Below are 14111 nucleotides of genomic sequence, written 5' to 3'. Positions count from 1 at the left end.
TAAAATATTAACGCGAATATAAAAAAAACAGCTCGTAATATAATATATGAATGCATTTGATCGTTTCTTCTCGGTTGTGTGTACATTGGATAAAAACTATTTTCAAGTAAATATTATGTTTAAAGCATAGATAGTGTTTTATGTAACTAAAGAAAAATTCAATTGCATGGTGAGAAAAAAAAAATAACTATAACAAAGGAATTTGTTGAAATTGTTTTTCTTTTTTTTTTATTTATTTATTTATTATGATAGCAAACTCTTATTATTTAGATAAGAAATATTAAAACGATAAAAAATAAGTTTTATCTTAACGTAAAAACTATGAAAAATGTTATCTCAGAGGATCTCATAAAAGTTAAATCAAACTCTAGTAATTCTATAAATGAGAAAAAGTTATGGATGATGTGAAATTAATTAAGTTTTCGATAAAATTATAAAAGATATCAGATGTATATAAAAAATGATGAATTTTCAAAAATAAATTTATTGTTAAAAGTATTGATAAAAAAGGGGGAATAAATTTATTAAAAAATCTTGAGATTCGAGGAAATGAGTTGAGTAATGCTCAAATTGAGAATAAAAATGTATTATTATGTTAAAATATTCAAAATTTTGTTGAAATGAATTTTAATTCATTTTTTTATGTTCAAATAATCAAAAACATGATAATTATTTCTATAGCATCTGTTCGAAAAATTACTCCAAAATTCATGATTTCAAGCTCATTTATGCTTTAATGGAAATCACGAGTAATTTAATAAATTAATAACATATAATTTATGAATCTCTGAAACGTTCTGTATATGTCTACTCAATCTTCCCGTCACTCACAGGAAGCTAAAGGTTCATCTTCTAATCACATGGATGAAGACCATCAGCAGCTCATGTACGAGATGATGCCATGATAGCTAGAATTTTTACTTAGAATTCCAAATTTTATTCTCATCTATGTCCTGACGATCTACAAATACATGAAACGCGATGCCTATAAGATTTATCTTTTGACAAAGACGAAAAAATATACAGGAATAAGCTGCTCTTGTAGACGTCCCATACGATGGACGCATGTTTTCTTACAGAAATATATGTAGGCCTCAGGCTCATATGGCCTAAACTTCAAGAAAAAACTACTTTTCTCTATTTTTTGTATCGCCATCTTCCTTTTTTCATTTCTCCTCTTCATCATTCTTTTCAAGGGTCAGTTTTACCTGCAGCCAGACCTCAACTATAAGATCCAACAAGGCAGCAAATCTAGGTAGGCTCGATCATGCACAATTCAAATTCTTCATCCTATTCTTCAGATTTTAAACTTTCGAATCGGGTCGGAGCTGAGAGATTTGATGCTTTGAATTTTTTTAATCATAAAGGACTTATAACAGTTTCGAATGTTGACACACGTGTACACGTATGCTTTCTAATACTGAACAATAACTCAAGGGTTGATACCCTACTACTTCAATCCAAATGTCTAACAGGATCTTGAACTCGTTTCCTACTAATTTTTTGCCTTTTTAACCCCTTTGTACCTTCTTTTGCATTAAAAAAATACTGTTGAATTCATGGATCAATTACCATTTGAAATTTCTTTTGGTTTAATCTTTTGTTACTTTATTTATAACAATAGAATAATTGATCATTTTCTGCTACGGTGGTCAACTGTTATATAATACGGTTAAGGGCGCATTTACTATAATGTTAAAAGTCTCTTCTTTCGGTTTCAGAATACACAATTTAATTTTTTCCTGACATTTAAATAATACATGAAAATGAAAATAATAATGTGATAGTTTTTTTTATAATGATAAAATATTAATAATAGTCATCATGAAGTTTTTACTGAAATAACCAAAATATAAAAGTAAAATATTCATAACACTCGAAATAAAAAAATACATAATCCCATTATTTAATTGCTGTATAAAATCAACTGAACTATATAGAAAAAATTATGAATATTAGTGATGTAACAGCTAATTGTATGATGTAAAAAATGGTCAGTTTCAGTGGTTTAGAAAGAAAAACAAAAAAGTTTTAATTCATTTGAGTAAATTAGAATGGAAGAAATGCATTTTTTTACTAAAGAAATTAAATTTCTTTTGATATTGGCCGGTTCAGTTTCTATTTTTTATAATTTTATAAGTATACAGATACGCAACAGCGGGTTCTTTGATGGTTTAATTTATGGTCTAATTGAATTTTCCGGTAGAAAAATTTTTCTTTCAAAATTATAACTCTTCGAGCGAAGAAAAAAAAACATCCATCATCTTCTCAGGTAAATGCATCAAACGATAGAACCTACTACCACTGTACAGACGTAATTGCACGTAAAAGTAATCATTAGTTAACTGGTTATATTATATAGTATACAATATCCAGACGTGTCTAATTGTTGTGTTGTGGACCAAAAGAAGAAAGGGGATTTCCTTCTAAAAACTTTTCTTATTCACCATACAACTAATGAACTCACGATGACAAACAATTTCATTTTTTATTCCTCTTTTTCATGAAGTGACTATGCATAATTCACTTTTGGAGATTTTGTAAATATTTCTACACAAATCTATAACTATGCTCCTTCTAATGATGCTAGTTGTACGGATCATTTTGCAGATGATTTTGCAAAAACCAGTAAAGAATGCACAGGAGTTTAAAAAAAAATAATTTGTCAAATAACTTTACAAAATGATGAAAACCTTAGGTAAACATCTTGGGAATAATTAACTTTTTGAAAGAAAATTTCAAATTGTAAAGTAAACATTCACAGAACTTGTTCATTAGTCGTTTTTAAAAGAAAAGTTAAACTCCATGAAAATTTTCTGAAGAAATTTTCTGAAGAATATATTTGATAAACTTTGGAGAAAATTATCAGCATTTTTATTGACAAAACTTTCAAATAATTTCAAATTTTTTGAAGAAAAAATACTGTCTCAACATAATGTTTTATCTGTCTGTAAAACTTTGGTGTGTACACGAAAATTCATTAACAACATGAAATTGAAAAAAAATTTCTTGAGAAGAATTTTCGTGTTCTTCAGTATCCAACGTCGATGGAATTTCAAAAATTTTTTCACTGCAAAAATAGCCATAAGCAGTTGTGGTGAAGGAAACTAATCGTTACTTGAAAAATATCATATAGAATTTAATAAAAAGGTTTTTTTGAAATAAATATGTAAATTTATTTAAATAATAAATAATAACATTCATTTCAAAATGTACTTTAATACTCTCTGAATGTTAAAACCCTTTAATCTGTATAATTACAATAATTATAACAATTGTCATGACTTTTTTTTTTATACCAGTCCAAAACATATTGGTTTCGAAATATACAAATTTTATTCAATTGTACATTACTTATGATTCTACTTCCAAATGATTTCCCATTGTATGCTATGAATAACTTTACAAAATATATAGATCATTTAAAAATAATCAAAATTGTCTCCTATTATATCATTGAACAAAAGGTTTAATTTTTAAAAATAATACAGACTCGAAGGTTTTTTCATCTACCTTTCAAACATTTCCTTGAAAAGAAATATTATGCTACATTGTTGAAATACTAACGCGCATCTGAATTCTTCTGCTTGCCATTGTCCAAATGCTTCGCCGATTATAGAAACGGAAAGGTTTGCTCACGCAACTTTGTATTTAGTAAAAATCGAAATGTTCTCTTTTTATTACTGGGCATCATTTCAGATGAATGCATTATTTATTAACGGTTATAAAATTATCTAAACCTTAAAAACATTTCAGAATAAAAAGAATTAAATTTATTCAATTAGGCACGATCCAAAAAAAAGATGTAAACTTTTTGAATATTTAACGATTTTTTTTTACAATACCTCTATTAACTACAATTTGTAGAAAATGGTTCAAGTTATGTTATCATTATAATTATTGGAAGATCACTAAATTTAAAATGGATAAATGAAATTATTGAATGTTAATGAACCGCTTAATTGTGTAAATAAACATCTATTGTTTTGTAATAAATATTACCTGAAGAGATAGTGAGTTATAAATACAGGTTTCATTGCATAGAGAATTTTCAACCCTGAACAGTTGGTGAATAGAGACTGTTGACTGTAAAAGTTAATTTACTCAATTCTGTAAATTATGATAATCTGCCGATACCATGTTACCTGGAGTAATTTACGCCACACATGTAGTCAAATATTTTTTTTGTAGGAATATATTTTTTAAAAGATCCAAATAATGATTATTTTTAACTCTTTTTTTACGGTAATAAAATTAAATATTATAATATCCTAAAAAATGATGTATAAAATGAATTTTTATTTATATAAATAAGAGTATGTTTGAGAGAGTATTAAAATATCAAATAGATAAATTGTTGTTCAAGCTCTAATAAACGTTCCAAAGTGCACTTTAATAATTTAAACGAAAATTTCCTGTCTCAATGTATTAATGCAAGCGGAAATATTAATTATTTCGTAAACATCCCCTCGGCTACGAAACGTGATATGATATCTACATAAGAGACTCCCTGTCAGTAACTAAAACCTGACAACAATCATATAAAATTATTCAAATGACTTTTTCTTGACAAACCAGTACGATAAATAGCCAAAAAATAATAACGTATCTCATAGTGAAATTTAAGTAAAGTCAAACGCATTATCACTTCTCCTTAATCGTAGATGATTATTTATGAAACAAAACTGATAACGTTTATTCGATATAACCAATTACGTTTCAATTAAGCCGTAAAACGTAGTAATAATGTTGAATCAGTAACACATATTACACTTATAAATCTTGTCGATGGAGCATTAAAAAAATCGTGTGGATCTTTTTGACAGTATTCTTTTAGATGTTGCCGACTGTTAATTGACTTAATGGTCCATGACACACTTATGATTTTAAGGCACGATGTTCTGTCACATGTTTCTACATCCTTGCAATAAGTTTCTTATCTCGCCCACTTTGCTTGTTTCAGTGACAATCTTTCAACACTACTGCAACGATAAATTAAAGATTCATGGAATGGATACGACTTTAAGCATTTAAGCAGATGGTAAATATCTTGGGGACCATACCGAATTTTTAGTGCGCATTGATGACGTTCAAAACAGATTTTTAAAGGCTACACAATCTCAAGCATCAACCATCTGCGACCTCACTTCAAATGTAGAGCTAAAGAAAAGCGCTTTTCCGAGATCTAATCCAATACAACATATGGTATACGGACGAGGTGAAAGATGGAACAAAACAATATTATTTCTGTGAAATCTAAAGAACCAAAACTGAGACTTTAAAAATACCATGGACCCTTCAGGCATCCCTCATGTTTTATTTAGAAACAGAATAATTAATCTTTAAAACATATCCAAGAATAAATTCCTCCATCTTAAAATGCATTCATCCTTTGAATTTCTTTTTCAATAATTATTGTTTTAAAAATTAATTGGCAGTTGCGTGGAGAATATAATGAGCTAACAATGAGTATTTTCTCAACTTGGTTTCATCTTCGAAAATAATTTGTTTTCTCAGAATAAATTTAATTCCATTTACTTGGTCAAATTAGCCAATCAAAAATAATTAACTCTTAACTTCTATTGATTTATTAGTAATACAGAGATTGTATAAAATAATGTAGCAGCTTATTTTTTTAAAAATCAAATACTTTCTCAGAATTTTAACACATTAACGCATCACCCGTGGCGATTCCAGCTGCGAAAAAAAAGCTACAGGTATTTTGCAATTGAGGAAATGAAAAATTTTATGAAAATAATATTGTTTTATTGTAGGTTTAAAATTTTTTTATTTTATGCATAAAACATTTGCAATAGGTAAAAATAAATTTATTAATGAATAATTAAATAATTATTATAAATTTTAAAACAGGACTTTAAAACGCTGAAATTGCTAGTGAGATTAATAAAGGTGATATACTTTTAAAAGCTAAATACTTTCACCAAATTTCAAATAAAATATTTTCCGAACCTACACTTGGCATAGAAAGAACTCTCGTCTATTGAACCCATCATATAAATAATCCAAGATAATCAATCTAAATTTAAAATTGACCTATTAGTGATTTTTTCGATCAACATATCGCTAATTTACAACGGAATGAAATCATGACCTCTCTACCATGTCCATATGGATCTGGTGAATATGTATGGAGATAAAGAAGATTAGTTTCAGACAACAATAAAAAGGATATATGTTTAATCAAGAAGATCCATCTACTTTGACTATACGGTCCATAATCTATAATAAAGCTTGGGCTTGTTACATTTGCGAGCAAGTAGTTAGTGTGACCATATGGTTGCCGACGGCGCATCATTATTTTTGTGAGCTCAGAACACAGTGGGAGGGGAAATGAAAGAAAAAGAGCATCGGCAAAGAGCTGAGTGATAGAAGGGAGTAGTCGACTAAAAAGTTAAGTTGGCCTGTACAAAATTGTCTGTAAATTGCTCCGAACGTGGTCTCAGCCACGCGGTTTTTGAAGATAATTTCATAATTCGAGATTTTTAATTTGAATTTCAATTCCGCGGTCGCATCTCCCCTTTCGTCTTCGGACTCTTTTCTCTTTTATTCTTGGAGCGTGCATTCTTTCTTTTTGTACATCACATTCTTTTATACATAAAGCTTAAAAGTCCACGCGCTTGTCTTTTTATCTTTTTCACTTTTTTCATGACTTTTTTCTCTATAAAATATGCTAAATGGTGGCGGATCAGGGCGCCCCCACTGTCTGGCCCTCCGGGTGCTATTATTTGCGAATTATGAAAGCTGTAAGATGAAAAATAATAATCGACGGGTGGCTTGGCCAATTTTAGGACGTTTAAACCGAAACTTTTTAACGCGTTCACATTAAGCAGGGTCCATGATGTTGAGCGAAAGTCTCTAGGAATTCTATGGACAAGGGAAAAGAGAAATTACCAACTGCTCTCCGTTATTTATTGACCTCAACGTCTTGACCGCGAGAAATTGCACGGTTTGCAGTAATTCCTTTCTCTCCCTTATTTTTTCCCTTCAACTAAAATCCTCCAAATTTACCAAAAGATAATAAAGGGCATCGAATTTTCAACCAATCATATAGACGTTCAACCTTATTTACGTTCGTGCAAAAAATCACTCTTTTATTGTAATTTTTAAGAGCGCATTCAATTGAGTTTTTCAGAAAATATTGAACTTTTTAATTTTCCAAATATGAAGAAAGCATTTTCTATTTACGTCTCGATGAATTGAAATCTTTTTAAATAGTAGTTTTATTTTAAATTCTAGTAATTTAAAAAATTATGCTTATTTTTTATTCAAATGTTATGTAAATTTGGCAAAATACATTAGTGTTTTAATCCTTTTTAAAATCAAACTAACAAATCAATTCTCCACTTGAAATTTGAATTATTAAATAAAATCTTTTAAATTGATTTAAAAATTTTACTACAATAATAATTATTATAAAAGTAAAATTGATTTATTTTAGAAATATATCTATTCAGAAATATATTTAACACAAAATTGTTAATTACAATTTGAACATGTTAATAACAAGAAAAAAAATCTCAACCTCGAAAAAAGTTAACACTGAAGTAGTAAGTCATGCTAATTTCCACAGAGATTTCATGTTCTTTTCCGAATTCCAAAAAAAGCGTCACAAGATAAATCAATTTTACAGAAATTTTTTCCCAACAAATTTCTCTGCATAAAAACTTTCTTCTAAAAAATGTCAGTTGAAGAAAATTTAAGATGTTTTTGATGTTGCAGGGGGTTCAAAAAAATTTTCAAAATTCTTTTCCAATCGTAAAAACTAAGAGAAAGTGGTTGAACAAAAGGTAAAAAATATTATACAGTGTAACATGAAGATAATGTTACTACTGCAGTAAATAAAAATACGAAACCACTATTGATGTTTGTTACAAGCCAAAGAACTTCTAAAATTAAGGAATTGAAGTGCCGAGGGGAGTCCTACCACTGAACAAAAATTAGTCAAAGCCACACAGAGGATATTTTGATTTACTGCCAGCAGCCTAAGGACTGCACGCGGTGACTTGAAGTCATCGGAAGAATACAACCATGCAAAAAGGATCGCCGCAACTTCCTGGCGACCGCACGCACCATGAAGTCAGTACTAAGAACAAGAGAAACTGGCCAAGACGAATGAATAACCAATATATATAGATATAAAGCCAAGAAAAAATGAACAAGTACCCAAACTCCAAAAGACTCACCATTTTTGCCTTGACCGCATCTCAATTGCATCACTAAATTATATATACGAGGTTGCACGCCCATAATTTTAACTCCTGACTTTGGAAAAATATACCAAGTCAATAGCTTCCGTCGTAAAGCTCGATGACGAAAACTGTGACCAATAGAGATTGCGTTTCAAACTGAAAACAGAAAAAATAAACCAGTTATAAAATTAAAAAAAAAAATACTATAGTATCTCGTATAACTGTACGTGGAGAAATATTGATTTATGACTTGAAAAAACCACTTTACTTTACTACGGAAAAATGTGTTGCAAAAAAAAATTTTTTTTTACCAACCAGAGAAATATTTCAAGAATACTATCGTACTAAAAAAATTTTTCATGTTATTGGGGGAAAGTTTTCATGACAGGGATACTCAGTTCTTGCTTAATGAAAGAGGATGAATTCGATAGATGGGAATGGATGTATACAAAAAAATATTTTCTCCTTCATTGGACGCAATTTTACGGCAAAAACTTTTTCAATAAATTTGAATTAGAATGTGTAGATACATTTATGTGGATTTTTTGATGTAAAAAGTAAATTTTTTTAGATATCGAGACCATCAAACAATTAAAGTATCTGTGACTGATGTTAATATCTGTCAATAAAATGAAAGATTTATATTATACTTTCAATAGAAGCACTAAAATATTATTCATTATGACCCAAAATACTCACTTTGACAAGTAAGAATATTTCATAGTCTTTTTTTTCGAAAAAATGTAAGATAAATATATAATTAACATGAGTAATTAGGAAAAATCTTAAAGAGATTTTCAGATTAATAAAAGATTAAAGAAATTTTATGAATAATTTATCCTGGTTTGGTTTAAGAATTATCTTATCAGTTTTTTTAAAAAGTTGAATGAAAATTCTAAATCGATCGTGACCTGTTATATTCCTCTGAAGGTAGTGGAGACATCAACAAGTCATTTATTATTGGAGGGAATTCGAATGGATCATAAAACATATAGTCGTAAAATGATTTAATTAATAGATGACAATTAACAGCTGATATTTCTTTAGAACAGATGACAATTTAATAATGAGGGTTTTTACTTTTATAACTACTTTTTTTATATTTCAAGTATTCATATTTTTCACTTGACAATAAGATTTTTGAGTCATAGAATTACTGTATTTTTCAATAATCCATAACATTCCATCCGCAGGATCTCATTTAATACAATAAAAAGTTCTTAATATTTATTTCAAGCATACTGCTCTTTTTTGCTTTAATATGAAACTAAAAGCCTTCTTAAATACTTCATAATGAATTACTCGAATAAAAATATGAATAGAATCTCATTTGTCACACTATATTCAACTAAACGTAACCTCGAAAAAAGTGAAAAACTTTTGTTGCAGTGCATATATATTAAGAGATTCCATTAATCTTCATAGCGTTAAAAAATTACAACATAAAATAAATTTCATACAATCAACCTATTACTCCTCTCAATTCCAATAAAGAAAGATACTTAGAGAAATGTAGGATTGAGAAAGATTTGTCTAACTGGAACATAACCAGTATGATATACGAGAAAAGATATCAGCTTCACTACAGCGATTAAACTTGAAAAAAATATTCAAAACATATTTTTTCAGTGATTTATACGAATAGTTATAGTGCACATGGTGGAGTCGTGCTAATCGGGTGCTGATCTGGCACAAATCCTAATTGATCCCGCGGTCCAACCACTGCTCCGTAAAACCCAATAACTCTCATAGGAACACTCTCCCAACGACGTGGCGGTCTCGATAAACTTGGCTCATAAATACGGGCTTTTTCGTAAATTTGTCAAAAATTCATTGTAGTGTGTACACTAACTATAAAGAAGATCACAACCAGTAGGTCACAATGACAGTTTTGAAGAATAAACAGCCTCTCGCCGTGTCTAGTTACCACCTGTCCCCTATACAAACCCGAAGAGAATCGCTTAGAAAGTTTCTATCATTTCTTTCTCAAAGATCCTTAATGTCACCCCATCAAAAGACTTGCCCATGGCACAATGAAAATTTGTCTCCAATGTATTTGACGCGAAAACTGAATGTGAAAAGAAAATCCCGCGGGGTTTCGACACCAAAAGGAACGTTCACCAATGAACCTAAGATTGAAATTTTCTGCTTTGTTACACCGCCCAGAGATTTTAAAATTTTTCACTTTTCTCGCTCGCTTTATTTCTTTCACACTTGGTCGCTAGAAGTGAAGGTGCGATCTTTCTCTCCGGATAATCTAGGGTTGCTTTTGCGACACTAATCTTTATTCTGGAATTCTCAGATACTATATCGAGCCACATCTCATTTTCTAGCTCGCTTAACGATGAAAAGTATAATCCTTATAACCATCACCTTATTTTTACAAAAATTCTTTTCTTCTAATAAATGTTAAGAACTTTTGATGAAGTTTATTACCAATGGCAAGAATGATTTAACAAGCTAAAAAAGAAAACAAGGATTTAAGCACTAAGGTGACATTGAGAAAGACACACAATAAAAGTAAAAAATGAAATGTTTCAAAACTTTTGTTAATTAGTACAGAATACTTACAGAAAAATTAGAAAAAAAAACAAAGCTTTTATGTTATTCACTTGATTTGTGTGAAAAAAATTTTCAAAGCTAGCAGAAACTTCTCTAACAAGTTTAAATTTCATCAAGAATAAGACATTTTGTCAGCAACTGTTCTCGTCAATTTATTGTTGAATTGTAAGAGTTAGAAAAATTTTTGACGTGACGTTTTTTAAAGTAGGAAAAACAAGCTTTAAAATTCGTCCTGGCTCATCCATATCCGTTCATTCTGAGAAAAAATAAAACTCTCAGAATATCTCTAGAATTCTTAATGTTCAAAAAAATTCTTTATACATTAAAATATCACAATTTATAGTAAATAAAAAAATATTTTCAATCTATCAATAAAAAATATTTTAGTAATTTCATGTATTTATGCTTAAGAATAAAAATATTTTAATTATCATTTATTTTCTTTTATCGTACTAAAAATTAAAAAGACAATAAATTATCATTAAAAAGTAGCAGTAAATTAAAAAAGAAAAAACTTGTTTTCCTAATTAATAAAAATTTAAAAAAACTTAAAAAGAAAATTTATTTATGTTCCTACTTTTGTATCATAAGCCGTGTTTGATTATCTCCCTTGGACATAATTTGGAATTCAATAAATTAGAAAAACTCCAAAAGAAAACAAACCCCCCAAACAATCATAAATATCTTTTTCTTTTAATGAAAAAAAAAGTTTACTCAAGTCTAACTTTTTTAGTTAATTTTGCTAACACAGTTATCTAACCATTTATTAGACCATTTATCTGATAACTCATATCAAAGCAGCATCTGCAAGCACATCGCCTAATCCCCTCAGCAAACAGTTTCATGATAAACAGCAAAGATATGTATGAATGTTCAAATACATATACTTATGAGTGTTTCCTTTTGTATCATTATACAAAAATGGATCTGATATCATATGCGCTAATGGGAAAATGAAAAATAAGGGATAATCTCTAACAACGTGAAAGTAAGATTATAGATCGTACAAAAACATACCAAGACTAGATTTCATTTTCACCTCTTGCCAAGCAACGAAAAAGATTAACAGAAATAGAACGAAGCATTTCCCCCGGACACCTACAAAGCGGAAAATCTGGAGCCCACAAATAGCAGGAAATAATACTCTGCGGACATTATACATCCTTCTATGTTTTTTTTATTTTTCTTGAAATCTTCCATCAATGAGAAATCACAGGAAATCATCAGTAGCGAGTATAACAGTCTATTTTTTAACTAATCTTCCTTTTTAATCCGTAAAAAAGACACTTAAAGCGTGAATTAAACATTAAATTTTAATAGAAATTTTTTTAATGGAATAATCGCTTTAGATGGAACATGAGTTTTTTCCTGAAAAAAAATTAAAATAATTATAGTGTAAAAATGATAAAAGTACAATATAAATATTCTGGTAATATTTAAAAAAATAAAGAAATCAACCTCAACTATTTAAAGTTATTTCTTATTTATTATTTATTTGGTGGACTATTTTTCATTTCTTTCATTGATACACTTTTCTCACACTCAAAAAGATCAAGAATGGGACTTGGTGAGAAATAGAGTCAAAAAGTAGTAAGAAAACATATCATTATATATAAAAGTGACACAGTAAGAGACATTAGTCGGGTCAAATAGAATCCTAGAAAATAGAGACCAAAGATGGCGTCATAGATATGAAAAATCGTTCTACACATTTCGTTCTGACTGGATGCCGAAACCATACTATGACAATAAACGTCTAGTCCAGGTGTAAGGGTAGTTTGAGCTAGACATAAGTATAATAAAACGTCAGCTCACTAACTACATTGAAAACTCTGCATGAGCGCTACCCTAAACATTACCAACTATATATGGCTGAATGCATCTTCTACATATTTTCATATGTGGTATACGCCTTACACTGGCCACCAAGTTTTTCTATATTCAGTTCGTGGGCCCTCAGAGTTTGGAAGAGACCGTTTAGTCTCGCGTATATTTCACCCTACAATCATCTAGCGAGCAAATATATACCCTGATTTGTACACATCCTGTCCTTTGTAAAGCAAACAGACTAAGGGCTAAGCTGGTTTTTTAAGGGCGGGAGTTGCTCGAGATTTACAAGAAGAAGATGAGGAAAAAAGTGGGAAGTAAACGAAGAGACTTCCTGTTTGGTTCTTTTCTCAATGTCTTCCTCTCGTGTCTTCTTATTATTCTCCTCTTCATTATCCTCCAGGACTCAGGCCACTCCTTCGGGCTTATTATTTCTCGCTACATATAAGTTTGTGGGCGTTTTACTTGAACATTCAGATATTGTCTAGTTGATACGCGACACCGGTGCTTTTTTTTAATTTTAAACAAATCCTCATACCCTTGTGCTACGAGAAAGAGAATTATTCTTCTTGAATATCATGTAATTTTTTTTTAAATGCCCATTATTTTTATTATTATAGTTTTTCGAAGGAATAATGTAGGGGAAGGTGGGGTGAAATGATACACCAAGGAAAAACATTAATCAACAAATTTATTAATACATTAACAAATGTTAATAATTTTTAATGCATCAATAAATTGAAAAATAAATAAACAAAAAGTGCAATAGGCGTTTTTAAACTTATATTAATAAATTATTACATTTTTTCCAGCATTTCACTTTGCCCCCGAATTCCACTTTACCTTCTCTTCCCCTCCCATGTGATTTTGTAGATGTTTAAACTAGAAATGAATATTCGATAAGAAATTAATCAAATGTATCAATGAATTATAATAAATTCGAATTGAAATTACTATTAAAAATATCATTCATTTCTAATAATTTCTATTCATTTTTTTAAATGTTACTAATGGCAACATGTATTTAAAAGAGTAACAAATCCATATAATATAAATAAAATGTATTGATTATTAAAAAGCTTTGTTGAATCTTATACAGTAAAGTTTATCGTGGGAAAAATCTTTTTATTGTTCTATAATCCGCAAAATTAACGATTACATATGAAAACTAAATTTATTGATGTTAAATAAATCCTTCCATCAATAAAAATTCAAAAGGTGTCAATTAATCATCTTATAATGCTAAAAACGAGATTATAATAAATGGAAAAAGTTGATCCCAATATTAAATATTCAACAATAAAAGACTTTCGATATTTCGTCATACGTGATGTGCATCTAGATGTTAATGTTTTGTGCTAACGTCTTTTATATCGTTATTTGTATAGATATATTTACAATAAACTATTTTTTTCAATGGAAGAATTAATAAAGCTTAATCCAGGATGTTTTTTCTCCACACAAATGTGTCACTCCTACCCCGGATACGTCTCAACATTTGTTATAGGAGCG

This window comes from Chelonus insularis, unplaced genomic scaffold (genome assembly GCF_013357705.1).
Source record: "Chelonus insularis isolate UGA/USDA-ARS -01 unplaced genomic scaffold, ASM1335770v1 contig_405_pilon, whole genome shotgun sequence".
Classification (NCBI taxonomy): domain Eukaryota; kingdom Metazoa; phylum Arthropoda; class Insecta; order Hymenoptera; family Braconidae; genus Chelonus; species Chelonus insularis.
The sequence above is the reverse complement of the archived record's forward strand: the minus strand, read 5'-3'. Positions refer to the sequence as shown.